A 15,203-nucleotide genomic window follows, 5' to 3' on the forward strand; every position below is an offset into this window, starting at 1 on the left:
GTTCAGTACAAGTTTTCTTTAAATGAGTATTTTAAATCTCTTTGGCTGCAATCTGAAGCATCTTCAGGAGCCATTAGGATCAGCTCTGTCCATATCACCTATATTTTCCATGAGTCGTGCAGCGTATTTGCAGAAATAAATGGGAAGATGTTTTTCCCATATGTGCATGAACTCTGAACTCCAAGAGTTCAAGTGGGTTCAGTTGTTCTCCTCAAACTGTCATTCTAGTCCTAATTAGTACATGGTGCCGTGAGCAATTTAAATGGAATATATTAATAGAGGAGAATTCAGAGGAGGAAAAGAAGCACCCTCCCCCACGCCCCTGCCCGCAAAAACTCTTAAATAAACAGGGGATTTCTTCAGGGTGCCTCACACCCTTCTCACCTCCCCCTTTCCCTTAACAATAAAGATTGAGGGTGGGAGACAGAGAAGGTCCGGATGCTGTCTGCCAGGGAGGGTTTCCCACAGGAGGAGATAGCTGTGGACTCCCACTGCCTCCAAGGAGTCATGGGGGATGGGGAGATGCTGAAACTGAGCCATGATGGTTCAGAGAAGTGCTGTTTTATTTAAACCCTCAAATGGCTTGACATGCCCCTGGTACTTTCACTGCCTAATTATAAATGAAAGGAAAACGGCAAGAGAATCCCCTCCTGTTGACCATCTCCCACTTAACAAGGCAGCACATGTCGCAGTCTCTACCTTTTTAGCTCTGTCCTTGCTTTTATCCTTCTGCAATTTAATCCTAACTCAATTATATTATTACAACGTGTCACTTTGAGTCACTTTCCCCCCTTATTGGCATATGGCTCTTTTCAGTTTCACTGCTAATTCTTTTCCAGTGGACTTGTTTAAAACATACTCATTTTCTGCTTAGACTCTGTGTTATTCACGCATCACATTTTTGCAATGCCTGGCTAACTTCCTCGAGAGGAGAACAGGAGCCGGGGATCTTCGAGCTCTGCATACATTTGCTGGAGTTTCCATACTGAATTGTCAAAGCACAAACTAGATGGCAGGAAAGGTGAGCATCATGCCCCGTCTGTCAGAAATGTGGATAGGAGGCTGCCCTCCACTGGGTCTATTCCAAAGCCCTGGACTGGCATGATGAGGAGAGCTGCTGAATACTGAAAACTGTTTTCTATCAGTATCTCATTGTTATTTTATTTTTTTTCCCCTCTGTCTCTCTTTTTTTTTTTGGCTTTCAAATGCATTCACTCAGATTCTGCCTTTTTTGACTTTCCTCCTTGCATCAGCTGGAGCTGAGGCACTTCCTAGCAAGATGGTGCTGCGGGTCCTGGCTTCCTGGGGGAATATTTCAGCTGCCCATCCATTCAAGTTGTCTTCAGATTTAGATATGGGCTACTTGACTGGTGACTTATTAAACAAACAGATCACAGAAGTCACTACCGGGGGAATTTGCATTTAAGAAAACAACATTCTGTGACACTTTACAGCCAAAAAAAGTACTATTTGAGAGAGATATATATTTAAGTATGTATATATATATATTTATATATATAAACAGAGTACTGCTTTAAAAATATCTGCATTTTTCATCCTCTCTTCTAGCAAGAAAAGGAAATGGTAAGGCACGTGCAATGCTGCCAAATCCTAAACTTTGCAAAAGCTTATCCTAAAAGCTTGTTTACACTTGTAAATGTGCTGCAATAGTGATTCTAGAGCATTTGGCATCTGTTAGTTAGAAAGACCTTGGTATGCATACTCTTTTTCTGGATGGCTTTTTACCAATTAAGTTTGTAGGTGGAATAAGCTAACTATGGGAAAAGCTTGTTGGTAAACAACCACAGAGGTGGGCCCAGAGATTTTTCAAAGCAGAAAAACATACATTATTAATAATAAAGTTTGGCCTCTCTTTTCCAACACCTTACTTAGATATAGGTACAGGAACCCAGACAGACTACCAGCACAAATTCTCTAGGGGTAAAGATGAAATTAAAACTCAGCTTTTTCAAACATGGATGCTCTCAGACAGGAAGAGCAAACCCTTCTGTTTGAAGGAGTCCTATGATTTACTCAACATCTTTGTTGGGATCAATTATTTTACTGGAGAAAGAGTAATGATGAAAAACATTTCTCATTTTTCTGCTTCTGTACATGTAACTCTGGAAATAAGCGGCTTGAATTCACAAGGTTAAGAACTGTTTTCACAGCCAAAATACATATCTATTTGTGGACTTTCGCTGTTAGATAACTTGCAGACTTCTATGTTTGGATGAAGACCAAGTAGTCTATTACAAATTCAGACTGTTAGTGGAGTATCTAGTATGTACGATATGAAAAGAGATATAGAAAGATACAAACGGAGCTGTGATATTCATAAAAGCAAAGCAAACATGTCAACAAGGGCTGTTTTAGTTCTTTTTCCTATTACTTTCTATTCATTATGGAAACAGTCTTCGACTACTTCCCAATTCAACGCTAGACATTTCACACAGACAAGAAGTTCAGGACTTCTAATAACAAACTCTTCAACCTCTGTTACAATTGGAAAGACCAACGCAATAAAAAGGCAATACAGAAGTGTAACAGCAAAGGAACCAGTGCAAATGGAATAGTATTACTAAGAAAAAGTACTCACCCATCTCTGAAGATCTGTGCTTGCAAGGAAAACTCCACAAAGGAAGAATCTCCAACCAGAGATCCTTCACCAGTAGCAGTCAGCCCTTCATTGAGGTCTAAGAGAGGTGCAGCCAGGCTCTACCCCTTCTGGTCATATCAGTGAATTGCCTTCACCTGCACTCCCAGGGCTGACTGGCTCTTTCCCAGGTGTTCAATCAGTGGTTCAAGCCGTGACTCAACAGTTATCATGCGACCTCAGGTAGCCAAACTCAAATCATATGAAGACATATGAAGTTTATTCTCCTTATCCCTTAAGATCCCTTTTCATCCTGTTAGTATAGTCTTAACTTGCTAGCTATATTATTTAGCTCGGTAATGACTCCATGGTTTTACTAGCAGTACAGATAACATGGTGTTATATCAAGAAATCATGTCTACTTTGTAGCTTTTCTGAGTGCTTCTCCTCTGTTTTCAGACTTGATCTGGGATAAGAGACAGCTAATTCTCCATCTCCTTTCAGGCCATTGGATCAAGTTGTCCCTAACCATCATATCAATTTCCCTAAATCCCTCAGTCAACTTGCCTGTCACACACAAGATTTAGAGTCTATTTATTCTACCTCCTCCATCTGAGCTTCATGCAGGCTGGCTGTTCCTCTGTAGTAGATAGCTGTCCATGCACCATAAAGCTTCCTTAAAAGTTACACTTACTGATTAATTGCTTGAAACACCAGGGAAAAAAAGAAAAAAAATGCTAGATTTGGGAAAGAAGAGAGAAGTCTAGATGCAGGGCAATTCTTTTCTATTTTAATAGATGTGAAAATAATTAATTTATTTCTTATACCATTCATTTTGTAAAAAGCCCTCTTTGAAACAGATAGATCTCAGTGACTGCTGAGCAAATAAATAGGAAAAACAACAGCCCTGAAAAGCAATTTGTGGAAGGAAAGCATGAAGAGGAGGTGAAGCCTAAAAAAAGTTACATCTGAAATGAGTTTTGAAGAAACATATGCTCTCATGCAGCAGATTTTTCAACCTCATAGGAAATATGGTGCTGAAATGAGAATAGGTTGATGAAAGGATGGATTTGTTTTCTGTGCAATTTCCTGTACATTTGCATGTGAGTATTTACCCTCTTCCCTGTGAAAGTCTTTGCCTTAATGCTTGTAGAGGTATGGGAGCCTGCAAACCTACATTCCCTTCCCCAGTCTGGAAAGGATTTGCATTTACATTGATGACTGTTTATCCTCCTGTGCCTCTGATGTTTGTGATAGGTACAATAATGACGCACCTTGCCCCAGCCAGCCTGCACTATAGCTCATCAGAGGAGAATATTCTGATAAAATCCTTGAATTAATTCTAAGGGTGGTTATTATTTTGCAAGATGGGTAGCCCACAAAATGCCACTTTGCTATTTCTAGTGACTGGCATTTGTTTAGCAACACAGAGCACAATTTAGAGGAGGCTTTCCAATTCCTACTGGATGGGATCAATTTGACAGAAGCATTGGTATCAGGAGATCCTCTGCTAGGAAAAGAACTATCGCTCTCCACTGTCTTTGCCATTTACAGGAAGGATTGGTGCCAGCAATTTGACTTTCATCAGCAATAAAACAGAGAAGAAAAAAATAATAAAAAAAAAAGAGTTGCAAATGATTCTATAATGTCCTTGAAATTAAATTAAAAATAGCCAGCACTGCCAAAACTCAGAAAAGGACTCACAGCTTTTTTACAGTGCCTACTACAATGTGGATTTATGATTGCCGGAATACTGCCTACTGTATAACAAGTGTAGTATTAAGTGCCATATTGGACTACCATATGGCTACTAACCTCAGAGGTTGGTGGCAACTATCAGTGTAGAAATTAGTGTGCAGAATGAGCCTGAGGATAAAACCAGTTATCACTCAAGCATGCTATATAATTGGCTGTAGCAAGAAACTAAAAAATGTCTCAGAAACCAGATGGATTTGAAATGTTCCATTATTCATAAACACTTTTTTTTTTTTTTTTCTGCAGCAATACTTGTTCCTTTCCCAAATATTCTGTTGTTAAAAACAATAATTACCATGCAGAAGCAAAAAGTAAGCAGGATAAAAGTCCCTGCTGCTGGGGTGAGGGTGGCCTTCGCCTGCTTCTGACCCCCCCCTATGCCTGCAGTGCTCTGGGCAGCCCCTTGTGCCAATTTGCACAGGGACTTCTGCTGTGCTCCTCGCGTGGAGAGTGACACAAGTGAAGGAAGGAGTGTGGTGATGGGGGTACATGTGGCGGTGTCATTAGCAGCCCTTCACAGCTGTGGAAACTCATCCTTTCTGCAGTGTTTCCCTCTTTTTTGATCGCTCAAGTGACAACCATTGTAATATCCATGACAGGAACTGCCTCCCAAGAGGACACAGCATCCCCCCACGCGCTCACACTCCTTTCTTCTCCCTCCTTTTCGTTGCATTCCTCCCACCCCATTCCTTTCTCTTGAGCCCACGAGTGAAGAAGGAAAAGGGGAAAAAAATAAATAAAAGAAGAAAAATAAAGAGTCCGTTTTGTGGACAAGAAACAGCAGTGATCTTTGTACAGAATCAGGAAAGCAGAGCTTGAATGTGCAGGCAAGGAATGATGTAAAATCCATTTAAGCTCAGCTCAGGGCTGGAGAACCTCTCCATGGGTGGAAATGTGATCTCTTCCAGTTCTCACACAACAACTAACAGCTTTTACCCATTGCAAGAAAAAAGGAAAAATCCAGATTTTATTTTTCTGAATGTAGGATACATAGGGGACCTCCTTTTCCCATCACTCGGTTATTTTTCAGTTTTTTTATTTAATTCTAATAACCCATATACACATGGAAGGTTAATCCCAGCTGAAGAAGTAAGCCAGCAGATAGTTCCATCTAACAAAGCACGCTCAATGCAGCGGAAGAAAAATCTCTTGGTTTGGCCTTTCTCTAAACTGTATGCTAGGATTAAAGAATGAAAATAGGGAGGCTTGTTGGGATTTGATTCATGGCCCAGATAGGTTTGTAGAAGGAGGAAATCAAAGATTGTTAAAGTTCGTCAAATTTATTTCTATTGGCTTGTCAATAAAACCACACTTTCTATACTTTTTTTGGGGGTTGGGTTTTTTTGGTTTTTTTTTTTGGTTCTTTGTTGATGGAAAAAATACATTTTGAGTTAAAAGAAAATACCTTGTTATCATCTTCTATGATTTTAAATTTGCACAACTATATAATATATATGATATAAATAAATATATGATGTAAAGTGTGAAATGAAAAATTCAGAAAGAACTGCACTTTCAATTTAATAAGAAAGGAAAAAAGAAAGAAAAAAAATGGAAACAAGCAACAACAACAACAACAAAAAAAAAAAAAGGAAAAAAACCCACACCTAATCATAATTTCCAAATATTTCATGCTGAAAGAATGTTAGAAGAATATATTACAACACGGTTAGACCTCTTACGCAAATCAAAACCAGGCAAAACCATTGCCTCTTCCAAAAACATTAAAATCCCATAAAACAGCATATACCCATATATTCTTCTTCCATCCTTTCAGAAAAATAGGAGGGGTGCCATCCCATCCAGCACTTTGAGTTTTCTGAGCAATGGATCATCGGTGTAACTGCTGCAGAACAACTATGAAACAGCTTACATTGTTAGGCACTGTACAATTGAAGCAATATCTATTCACCTATTAAATCTGTATGTAGAAGTTATGGTGTTGCACATGCAGGACGTTTATTTTATGCATTGCCAGCAATACCACTGTAGCGTAAAACACTTATTTTATGGTGTACTGGTTTTGGTGGAAAGTTGCATGAATCTACTAATTCCAGGTCAGCAAGAGGGTTTAAAAGCTTCCATGATCAGCCTGTGTCTGACCTGAAATGTGCTTTTATCAAGACAAGCTATCTATCTAGAAAATTTAAAAGAGAAAGATGATAAAGAAGCATCAAAAATTGTTGGGCAAAAGGAGGGGCTGGAATGAAACACAGACACATGCCTCCTGGTTTCAGATATGTCATGCAATGGTTTTCAAGCATGAAGATCCTTCTGGCCCTGCAATGAATGGAACTATATCCACAAAGACAAACTTTTCAAACCAGATTATTTATTTCCTTTTATATTTCTCTTACCGTACACCTCATTAAATCATTTTGCTTCTCAAAACCACTGTAGGGGACTGATAGCAGAAGTTTAAGAGAGAATCCATGGACCTGAAGAGTGTCACTGAGGGCAGCACATTTTGGTCAACCCACTGATTGCCAAATATTCACTGTCCGATCCATGAAAAAACCTGACATGATAATTGATTGTCAAAACAGAGAGTAATTTCTCTCAACAGTGAGAGACTTAATCTGATCAAATCTGGTATTGTTTAGAAAATGGGGGTAAGGAATAAGTGAAATATCCAGAGAGGAAGGAATCTTTAGCTCTGGATAGGGTAGGGTGCCAATAACCGTAACAAATGTCTGAATCTGGCATCCTAAAATACAAACGTGTTCAAGAGAGATTGAGCCAAGTCATCCTCTGCGGTGCGTGAAGGTGAAGGAGATGCCTAGGAGGTGAGGGTGAACAGATGGAAGAGAGAGTGCTTAGAGTTTAAGCAATAACTCTCTTGTTTAGATCTACATCTTTAGCCTCTCCTGGATCTCCTGGAGCAGAGCCCTCACTCAGAGCTTTAGTATCAACCAGCCTGTCACATGAAAAGTCCTGGCTGCTGGCAAAGCCTGTCCACTCTACCATGGTTGTGCACTGTGGTGTGAACATTGATACCCCACCAAGCCCACAGTGTGTGCAGGGCAGGAGCCAGCCACCTCATTTGCCCTGCAAGGGGCAAGGAGCTGTACCCTGTTGGCTTCTTACCAAGGGATGGACGTTTCAGATCTACCCTACCAAAATACATCAGCAAAGAAATCAACAATCTATTTATGCCTTCATGGAGTGAGAGGTTTAGAAGGATCACATCTGAGATTTTTGCACTGGATAAATGTGTTGATATCAATTTATTTTCAGGATGTGTTCTTTTTTTTTTTTTTTCCCCTTCAGTCATGATTAAGATCTCCACAGATGCTGTACAACTGTGGGATCAAACATCTCACCATTTTGCAAATAATGTATAAAAATGAAGATATTCAAATATTTGGGGTAAGATCTCACAGATTTCAGTGTCTCAAAGACAGGCTCTCTGTTTTGATCTCAAGAAAGGGACAAGTTAATTCCATTAGCCCTAAGGAGATCAAAGAATTGTAGGATTCAAATAGAGATCCTAAGGGCACATCTCAAACAACTCCTGTCATGGCATGATGATTTTCAGGTGTACATCAACTCTGATGGACATTTGTGCAATCTGCTTTTAAAAACTTGATGTTTGATCAAATCCCTTATACTGATCCATGTGCACAGATATTATTCCCTTCTCCTTCTTATCCTAGAGTCTGCAATCTTGCATGATAGAAGGTATTTTTATTCCTCTGGGCCTCTGGTCAAAGAATGCACCTTTAATATAATATTCATCATCTTATAGATTGCTTTGGAAAAAAAGAAAAAGGAAAAAAAAAAAAAAAGTGTTTTTGTGGCATAAAGGGGAGGGGAAAAAAAGGAAAAAAGAAAAAAAGGAAAAAAAAAAAAAAAAGAATGGCATTCGGAAAAAAAGGACAACCCTGTCAAAACATGACAGCTGATCCACTGCCTGTTTTATGCTATTCATAGAAAATGCCAAATTCTGCAAATAGTAACCACATGTACATCGGCTTCGCAGACTCAGTGTTCTTCTGCAAAATGAGACGTTCTGTATTTTAGTGTGTCATCAAAGGCAGTGAAAATATCACTCCAGCCTCCTAGGCTTAACCCTCTGGTCTCTCAACTGTTAAAAGTTTAATTCGATGGCGGTGGGAGAGAACAGCAACACATCCAGCTTTGTGAGCGGTGTTAACGGAGCTGCCTAATGTATGCCAGTTGCACATAAAGTCAATTAACAAATCTGTTACCGCGCCATTTTTATTCATAGCCATGAGACCATTAAAGCGACAAGACTGCATCTGACGTTTATGATCTTGTTCGCGTTGCCAGAGGAAGGGGGGCTGGGGGTGGAAACAACTTTGTGGCAGGAGAGAAATAGCACCATTCAGAGACATAAGGGCTCTTGAGCAAATGCCGGAGCTTCTGAAGTCTTTTTCTCATCTCATTCCTGCCCCCACCCCCTTTTCCCCATCCCTCCTCCTCTTACCCCCTTGCTTGTGCCTTTCAGGTTTCATTTCAATGCAGAAAGATTGGCTTTTTAGTTCAAAACTATAACGTAATTGTCCTTTTTTTGTGCCTGGCTGATATTCCTTTTCACTAGCATTTAAAAGAGTACTTATGCTGAATTGAATATGGGATGGGAACAGCTCCTGGTGCTTTTGTGTGCAGTGGGGATGGCTTTTAGAGGCTCAGCTTGAGCTTCGGTTGGCTGAGTCCTTGTTCAGGAGCTCTTCCAAGATCTTCTAAGTGACCACTAGCTCTGAATAGAGTCCCCTGTTTAATCTTCTCCTCCTCAACAAACAGCCTTTGCAACGGCTACAGTAAATCTCTTTCAGCCTGGAGGAGCCAAACCTGAAGAGTTACACCACTTCTGCCTTGGATTTTCCAATGTTTTCCACCCTCCGCTGGCCCATTTGTTCTTCTTCCACTATGTTGGAATGCCAGGAGCATGACTATGAGAAACTGCCTGTGAAGCACTTTAAACTCCCCAGCACGCATTGAGTATAATCTATATTCCCTATTATCAGAGAGGACTTCTGCCTGTGTCTCCTGAGTTTCACTTTGATCTCTTTTCAATGGTACTAAAGAGAAGAAGATTTAGAAACTCTAGGGGCAAATGATTCAGTAGAAAATCTTTAATTCACAAAATGTCCTTCTCTTAAACCCAGCTTCACATTGGTGAGGATACGACCAATTGGACTAAGAAGGCTAGTGGTCAGGAGTAAGTAGGTAGAAAAATGGTTAAGCAAGGATGCCAATGGGCTTTATGGCTGGATGAACTAATTATGATACAGAACTGATAAATTCCAAAATTATTCCTAGTGTGCAGACAGGAAGGTTGGAGGCCAGCTGTCTTGAGAATCTCAGATCCCAAAATGTGTCTACTGCAGAGTGCCAAAATTCAGTGGCTGACATCCTGGCTCCATTAAAGTTGCTGGGTAAAACTCCAACAGATGTTTTACCATTGACTTTATTTGGATTTGTTTCACCAAGAAACTGCAGGGGCTGTGTGAGATGGCAGGATTTTCTCCAAGACCAGAGCAGTGGGAGACATCCTTATGAAAGTTTCACAGCACTGGACCTCTGAAAGAATTTGTCTCTTGGGAACACTTGTCTGGAGAGAGGCAGGAAAGACTGTTATCAGGGGGAAAATTGCATTTTAGTTTCTGCAAAATGGCAAAGAATGAAAAAAATGTGAAGTCTGTTTCATATTCAGCTAAGGCGAGGGACCCAGGATGGCTAAAGTGGCAAATGCTCATACATTATATGACTCACGTGAGGCAGCAAAGCCTCTCAGTCTTATCAGAGACATATTTAAACCTCACATCTTGTTTTTATCATTATTTTATATTTTTTATTTCTTTGTCTTTGGAGAGCAACACAATCTAAAATTGTTGCTAAAATTCATCTAAGTCTGCAAGGAAAGCAGTAGTAGAATTTATAAGAACTCATTATTGATTTTTGTAGGCTTACACATAAGGTGGACAGATACTTATGTACAAGATAGAGTGCCTGCGACTCATCTCACCCACAGAACTTTCACTTGACCCTTTTGAATCATTATATTGGATGTGTTCACATTTAACAAGAGTTGAGCAAAGGAACAGATAAAATACGCACATGTTCATGAACGTTTTGTCCTGTAACTGAAGAAAAAAACAGTGAAAAAAAACCTCTGAGATATCAGAACAGCTTCATTGCTACAATGCTTACTCAGAATATCTTACTCCAAAAGCAGTTCCATTGAAGCCACTGTTCACAGATATGGCTAAAACAGATTGTATGAAGTATTATCTTACTTTGTGAGGGTAGGAAAGTGGATCCTAAGTGTCAGATCTAAAGCTTCTTTTGTTGGTGGAAACTCTTCCGCTTATTCTGTGTGTCAAGATCTTTTTGTAAAGGATAACCCCATTATCCTGCAGTACCAATAGAAGACTCCAGCCTTCATCTGCACACTCCTACCAGTAGCTACTGTGTTGTTTTTCTCACCCAGAGAGGGACAAGGTTGACATTACTCATAGGATTTCAGAGACTTAAACAAAGTCCTTATGCTGTGAGTACCTAAACCCCTCTGAAAAGTATTTCTGAGAACCTAGATTGTAACGTTTGTCATGTTTTCCATGAACATCCTATGGAAGATAACAAAATGTCAATGAAAGCTGAGACAAGTAAGAAAGGAGCTGCAATTAATTCTGTTTTATCGCTCTTGCGACTAGAAGTTGAAATAGCCACAGAGAACACATTAAGAGCATTCTCCCCATCTTGCAAGAGCCACACATCCCTCTGCACGATTCGCTGCCACAGCCTCACTTCACGGGGGAATGGGTGCTCTAAAAGTCAGCCTCCAGCATCTGAGAAAGAATAAATCATATCCCGGCAAGAGAGAGGAGCCTATGCCAACATTCCTGCACAGAGAAATGGGCAGCAGGCGAGATCCTGCAGCTGGTGTACGCTAAGTACAGAACACCAAGGCCTTGAACTTTTTCCCCCTCCCGGGTCTCTTCCTGGACTCCCCCTCCCTTCTCACCATCTCTCCCTTGAGCGCCTGGGAGAGGAAGCAGAATTTATACCGCTGTGCCCTTAAAATGCTGACTTTCCATGTTTACAGGGATTGTTTACACAGAAAATTAATCAGTTACGGTTTTAAATTTTAATTAAAGAATGCTTTCCACTGTTATTGCAAAACAGACAAAAGCCCATAAAATGTATATTTGACTGCCGTGCTGTGTTGTCTTTGGACCAGCAAGCAGACTTGAGATCAATCATGCATGGTATTTTTTGAACTTTTTTCCTAAACACAACACTCTTCACGCAAGTTACACTATTTATTTTTTTAAATGCCCTTCAAAATAAAAGCCAGACTGCACAACAATATGGAATTTTCCTTCATGCCTTTCTTTTTAAGACCAAAAATGAAATCCTTACTCTCAAGTTGACCGTGGGATATTTTAGCCATTAAAAAACCACAAACAGAATCACAGCTTCCATAGTAAAGGCCTCAGTCTTTCCTACTTCAAAGTCAATAACAAAACTCCCACAAACTTTGATTCAAGTGTTTATTACATGCTGTTTGTTCCCACAGCTGCAGTTCCTGGCTAGAAAATAAGTGTGGCCTTTTCTTTCTCCCAGATCTCATGGCCATTAGCAGAGATTCAAGATCATTTAGGTGTAAGACATTCAACCCTACTTTCCTAAAGGATTTATCCATGGTGTGTAGGTGTCTTCTGGAGGCCTCTGGAAGTGCATAACTCTGAGAAACTGCATCTAGCCCCACAGTGTTACAGTCATGAAGAAGAGCTGCTTACTTAAGTATGCTATCCCTGAGCTTTCTTAGCTATGCTGTCAGACATTTTCCTTGAACAAAAGTAAACTCAGATTAATAAATCATCAATGCAAGTATAACTGGTTTAACTAAAACAGACTGTTGTTTCTCTAGCAGTATTTCTGATGGTATAAATCAAAGAAAAGTTTATTTTTATCTCTTATGTCCATTTATCCAAGGATCCATGAATATCTGAGCAAGCCCCAGTGTAACCTACTGTGGCGATATTAATGAGAAAGCTTTGTGGCTCAACCTTTAACACAGTTAAATAGGCATAGATGGGAACCACCAGGCTTTGAAAGCCCCCATAGCATCCAGTAGTCCTGTTGGAGACCTGGCTGTGTTACACAATACCTGAAACAGTCCTCTCCTACTCTCTATGACAATGTGAGATTTTGCTAACTTTGTGAGGAAGGTGGCATAAGTATCAGTGTGGCAACTAATTTATTTCTAAAGATAAGAACACCCACAGCAAGTCAAGCAGTGATGTGAGCATCTGGACCACCACATGTCGGGCAAAAGCTCCCCATTGACTGTTGCACGCTGACAAGTGTATGAGACAAAAAGAGATAAAAACCTCTCACCAGGCATAGTCTATGGCAAAAACAATCAGTCAAGTTAAAAGATCAGTGAAGAAGTTCTCATTACAATAAAGTTTGTGACAGAAATTACCTTGGATTTGCAGGATCAACATAGTTCTAAAGAGAAGGCAGAAATAAAAGATTTTGCCCAGATGTTGTCTCTATTGCAACAGGAGAGGTGACAAACCATCAAGAAGTTCGACAGCGTGTTCTAGTACAGACAAGCAGGCAAACAGTTATGAATATTTATCTGATCTATCTACAAATTATTTTAGCAGCTTCGCTCCATGAAACTACTCTGGAAACATTGCCATAAAGATAACAAGTCATGGTATGAAGGTCACAGCAAGAACAGAACTTTGAAGGAAGGTGTTTGGACAAGAATAGAAACATCTGTTAGTAGAGATGTCCTAGAACGGTCACTGCAGTGTATGGGGTATCAGCTTTCAACTTGCAGCCAGTGAATGACAGATCCATAGGAGTTAATAGCAAAAAGCCCATTGCAATTCTCTGTTCTGCTTGCTTGCATACAAGAGGTCATAAGATTTCTTTGAATTCTTTTCTTGCTTCAAGTTCAACAATTGAGGTCGACGTAGGGTTATCATGGAAGGGAACTGAAGAGACATTACTCAGAACACTTTAAGTAATAGACAATGGAAAGTGTAAAATTTAATTTTGCTCCAAAAGTGGGTTTATATATATATGTATACATACATGCTATGTGTCTATATATGTATGCACATATCATGTTTCCAGTCTAAATCTGTCTAGCTTCAATCTCCAACCGAAGTAACAGTATTCGGTACTTGACAAAGTACTTATACCCACTTATTTTTGACTGAGATCAAGTCAAAGCTTTATCTTGTCTCCAACAGCTCCTTGAGACTTTCTCAGAAATGTTTTGCAATCCTTTGTTCATTCATGAGCTATCCTCTAACCTGCCCCTACCTCCAAACACACACATTTCTTCCAGCACCTTCAGGGTGCAACTATTCTGTTTTTATTGTTTCTTTGTTTGTCTGAACATCAGCAAAGTACTTTTGTAACAAATCTCTTGATCACCCTACTTAACGCTATTTTGATTGACACTGTGAGTTATCCCAGAGAGCCCAAAATGGACTCCTGGATGAAACCAAGCCAGTAACAGTGCTCAAACCCTAATGAGCCCCAACTGCTACAGTGACACTGGGTGCTTCACATTAATTGTTTTCCTGTACAGATCCTCTCTGATGGCTCTGAACTAGTTTTTAATGCAGAGACAACCTCAGCTGCGGATGCCAGAAAGTGTATGTGATACTCATGAGTGGCAGCACAAGTGCCAAAGACAGAACAACTATAAACACATCTACTCTATACTCCTTAATCTAGATGTACATGAGTCTATATAACCATATATGACCATATAACCATGAGTGTATATAACCATAACCAATGACAGCGATGCCACATGGGAAGAAAATGTATATAAACAGCTCCCTGCTACTGAAAATTATATGGAGTATTTAATCTATATGAACAGAGACCTTCTGTTAGGCAATTTGAAGTCGGAAAAAAGTTCCTAAAATGAAATTACTATATAATCTCCAATGATTTATTTTTCCTTTTATTCTTTTCAAAGTCTTCTGCTGTGAGGTGGAACCCTGGTTTGCTGAAAAGACAAAGTATTTGCTCTTCACTTATATCTTTATGAGCTTCTGCTACAGAAAAGTTGCCAGTGAATGATTTGACTTCATGTGTAATGAAGTCACCTTTGGGATTCCAGGAGATCTAGGTTAAATTTCCTTGGAAATGTTTATTACTGGGCACTTACAGGTATGTCTGATCCTCAATTAATACATGAAATATTGTCTGTTTCTTTTCTTAAATGTCTTCTAAGGCATTTCATGGACACATAAAATCTTCGGCTATTATTTTGAGGAGTACCCGTGATAGCAATTGAACTCACTCACTAAGTGCATTTTTGTGCTAATTAAATATTCCAAACTTCTATCAAGATTATTGTCACCTATTTAATGGTTCATTGAGTTTATGGGCCATGCAAGTCTCTCTTTTATATTTTCATCAGGATAGTGATAGCAACTCTTCTAGTAATGACAAATTAGGGAACATGCAGAGGAGATGAAAGAACCTCAGTGCAGTAGGCCCAGTTTTTTCCTAACTTATGTCAATTTTATGATGTTGCAATGGCATTGACATTGGTGAAATTATTCTTCATTTCCTCTGGTGTCACTGAGTGATAACTAGACCTACTTAGTTGATATGTGAAATATGGTAAACATGGCACTACTTTTTTAACCGACTTGACCCCCAGGCACTCATCCAAAAATGCAAGTCAGTACTAAAATCCCATCCATGGGCAGGTATGCTGCTCAGGGCTTAGGAGATTGAAATAATATTGTCCTTCATTTTACTAAGAATGTTCGTCCTTTGGACTATTTACCTGTTGGGCAAAGAAAGAGGACATCTGCCATCCACCAGGGAAGGG

General features: G+C 39.7%; 1 long non-coding RNA gene across 1 annotated transcript in view; it reads right to left on the bottom strand.

Moving 5' to 3' along the window:
• The window catches only part of LOC149916290 (uncharacterized), a 37,094-nt gene extending 34,411 nt beyond the window's left edge, over positions 1–2,683 (bottom strand). The window contains exon 1 of the long non-coding RNA XR_016470446.1: positions 2,600–2,683. This is a non-coding gene — a long non-coding RNA (uncharacterized LOC149916290). The remainder of the gene's footprint in view (positions 1–2,599) is intronic.
• Positions 2,684–15,203: the final 12,520 nt, after the last annotated feature.

This window comes from Phasianus colchicus, chromosome 12 (assembly GCF_987193195.1).
Source record: "Phasianus colchicus chromosome 12, bPhaCol1.hap1.1, whole genome shotgun sequence".
Classification (NCBI taxonomy): Eukaryota; Metazoa; Chordata; class Aves; order Galliformes; family Phasianidae; genus Phasianus; species Phasianus colchicus.